We start from the raw sequence: 3618 nt of genomic DNA, 5'->3' as shown, positions 1-3618 counted from the left end.
CCGTACAGGACATTAGAAGTTAAAGGTCCTGGGAGCTCCATCTGAACTTGGAAGGCAAAGCCTTCAGAGGTAGTTTCTGGCACCACATTTTGATCTTCCTCTTCCTCCACTGAGAAGTACTTCTCAATTAAGTTCAACGAGGCCTTGTATACAGACTCGTTTTCATGGCTCTGTAGTGCTTCAATTTTATCCAAGCCTCCATACTCTTCAATCATTATACTGAGCTTTTCTGTCTCACATAGTTTCTCTGCAGCCTGAAAGATATTTGAAATGGCATCAAGAATAACCTGAATAATCTTGGTATCTTTTGCACTCAGGAGGTTCATCAAAGGTTCTATTATCCCACAGTGAACGAGATACACAATCTGTTCAACAGTCCCACTGCTGGTATAGTTGGTTATAGCCCACTAGGCCTCCTTCTGTGTCTTAAAGTCTGCCTTAGAGAGGACACCAACAAGAAAGGGGACTAGGCCGTGATTCACAACTTGTATCTGGTCCTGGCGTCCAGCTGTAATGTTCAACACTGTCTACATGGCTTCCTTCTGAATATTAGTTTTGGGGTTTGTTAGCAGGCTGGGAAAGACTGCAAGTGCTCCTGCTGCATCTATCACTTTCTGAGTCTGTTCATCTGTTCCAGTGACAATATTCCTTATGGCTCTTAGTGCGGGAGTGGGCAGTTTAGTAGCTCCTAGAAGCTTCACAAGTTGGGGAACAACTCCTTTCTTCACAACCATCTCAATGCACTCATTTGGACGGACCATCAGTCAGGTAGGAAATGGCCCAGCAGGAATCTGCTAGTACTTCTGGATCACTGTGGTTCAGGAGTGGAACTAAAGTAGGAAGAAATCTGCTCAACAGCGTCTAAGGGAGGTGCAGGGTTCTTGTTTCGACAAAGGTTTGAAAGTGTCCAGGTAAGATTACGTAAGTAACCACATGCCAAGGATGACAGATCAGGAACTGCAAGAAGTGCCAACAGTGGGTCAATTGCACCGTGTTTGATAACTAAGTATCAGAAAGCTGAACCATCACCTGCAATGTTTCCAAGAGCCCAAACAGCTTGCTCGCTGATGTGAGCATGGGGAGATGCCAAGAGAAAAATAAATGCTGGGATAGCACCTCCATCCACCACAGCTTTGGTCTGTTCAGATGTTCCAGAAGCAATGTTGGTGAGTGCCCAAGCAGACTCAAACTGAATAGAACTACAATCATTTTTAACCAAGAAGGACACAAATTTTGGGATCAAACCAGCCCGGATGATGTTGTCTGTAGGAGGCTGTTTCTCTCTACAAAGCAATTTCTGAGCAGCTTGAGTAGCTTGGAGCTGGCTTTCCAAATTGTTACTGTTTACGCCTTAAACAATGTCCTCAACAGACCAATTTACAGTCCCCTGGTTGTTCCTGTTTTCCTGTAGCGGAAAAGTCTCATCAACAGGAAAGGAGCTGACGTTTCTCCTTTTCAGCATCTGCTCATCTTTTTTAGCTTTCCTGAGTTCCACATTAACTTCTATTCCGCAGCGATGCATTTCTGTACTGTCCTTCCCCTTGTTCTTGAACCTGTTAAGTCGGGCAGCTGGTAAGTTAGCATTCTCGTTCGTGGACATGGCTGCAGGAACAAGGAGGAAAGCTGTACAGCCGGCTCAGACTTCCATGAAAGGCGGTGCGGGGGCACTCAAGATGCGGGTCGGCGGCTGTGGAAACGTCTAGGCAGCGTCTTTTTAATGGAGACTCTAATCACTTAATTCTTACAACAGGAGTCATGAAAACCCTTTGACTTGGGTGTAAAACAGTGATGCTCTGAGGGATTGGCTCGCCACAGTGTAGGCACAGCACTCCTCTCACCACAGGCACCAGGGCAGTGCGACCTCTATGGAGAGACTCTCAGGGGAAGGTCATGTTGATTTCATCAGATATAGTGAGCATTTCCTGGTATCACTATCATCAAAATCCTAGTTACACCTAGCACAGTGAACACAAATACATGCCTAGACACATGAGTTTCCTTGAGTCACAGAGTTTCCTTCTCAACACACAGATATAAATCCATCCATAGCTTCTGTTCCCCAACAACACAAACACTATATGTGAAACCTGGCTGCCATATGAAATAATAGAATAGGCACATACATCTTCTCAGGGTTGTTTGATTTTTTTAGATCTATAGTTGTGCTGTATACAAGCTCTTTATTAAGAGCCTCCATGTATGCACATATATGTGATTCTGTGTGGCTGAGCACAATGTTTGAGACTGAGGGTTGTAGTGGTTGTGATGGTGATGGTGGTGGTTTGTGTATGTGTGTATAACTAAGAGTGTGGGGTGTGCATGAGTGTGGCACATGCTCAAATTTATTACTCAGCAACCCTATGTCTTGTCTCATGAGACATCAGAACATAATACAGAAACATGTCGATATAAAGAAACTATTAAAGAACAGTTAGCACAGTCTTCTTCACAAAATCAAAAGATAGAAAGCTAGTAAATATCAACAGTTATCACTCAGAAAATAAGGTCATTCAATGAAAAGATCATAATGTGATCACTAAAGGAAGGTGTCAAGTCTGTTAAGCTTTGGCTTGTGTCTCTAATGTATTTATTGTCAAGCAAAATGCATGGAAAAGAACATCTTGTATCTTTATGACTTTGTTAAGGTGGTCCACTCTTTCAACACCCATTCAATATAGTACTTGAAGTCTTACCTAGAGCAATAAGGCAACTAATGAGATCAGGGACCGCAAATTGATACGGAAGAAGTCAAGTTGCCTTTATTTGCAGATGATGTGATAGTGTATATATGTGTCCCCAAAAGTTCCACCAGGGAACTCTAACAGCTATTGAACACTTTCAGTAAAATATCTGGATATAAAATTAACCCAGAAAATCAGTAGCCTCCCTATGACAAATAGGCTAGAAAAATAATCAGGGAAACATCATCTTTCACGATAGCCTCAAACAATAGAAAATCTCTTGGTAAATCTAATAGAGGGAATTCTAAAAGAGGTTACCTCTAAAAGACATAACTAATCAAGCAAGTGAAAGCCTTGTAAAATAAAAACTTCAAGTCTTTGAAGAAAGAAATGTATGAAGATATCAGAAGATGGAACAGTCTCTCAAGCTCATAGATCTTTAGGATTAATCTAGTAAAAATGGCTATCTTTGCAGAAGCAATCTACAGAATCAATGTGATCGCCATCAAAATGCCAACACAGTAGTTCACATACCCTGAAAGGACAATCCTCAAGTTCTAATTGAAACCTCAAAAAATCTCAGGACAGCTGAAACAATCCTGAAGAATAATAGAGCTACCGGAGTTCTCACCATCCTGATCTCAAATTCTACTATAATGCTATAGTAATAAAAACAGCATGTTTCTGGCATTAAAAACAGACATATTTATACTACGTTTGGGCATATACCCAAAGAACACATCCCACCACAGTGACACTTTTCCACCATATTCAATGCTGCTCCATTCATAATTCTTGATCTTACAGCACAAGCCATTGCTGTTCTATTCAGGAATTTTTCCCCTGTGCCCATATCTTCGAGGCTTTTTCCCACTTTCTCCTCTATAAGTCTCAATGTCTCTGGTTTTATGTGGAGTTCCTTGATCCACTTAGATTT

General features: G+C 41.7%; 1 pseudogene; it reads right to left on the bottom strand.

Moving 5' to 3' along the window:
- Positions 1–12: 12 nt before the first annotated feature.
- Positions 13–1641, bottom strand: LOC110288993 (annotated as a pseudogene).
- Between the last annotated feature and the right edge of the window lie 1977 nt (positions 1642–3618).

Source organism: Mus caroli, unplaced genomic scaffold, assembly GCF_900094665.2.
Source record: "Mus caroli unplaced genomic scaffold, CAROLI_EIJ_v1.1 scaffold_10088_1, whole genome shotgun sequence".
NCBI lineage: Eukaryota > Metazoa > Chordata > Mammalia > Rodentia > Muridae > Mus > Mus caroli.
The sequence above is the reverse complement of the archived record's forward strand: the minus strand, read 5'-3'. Positions and strand labels throughout refer to the sequence as shown.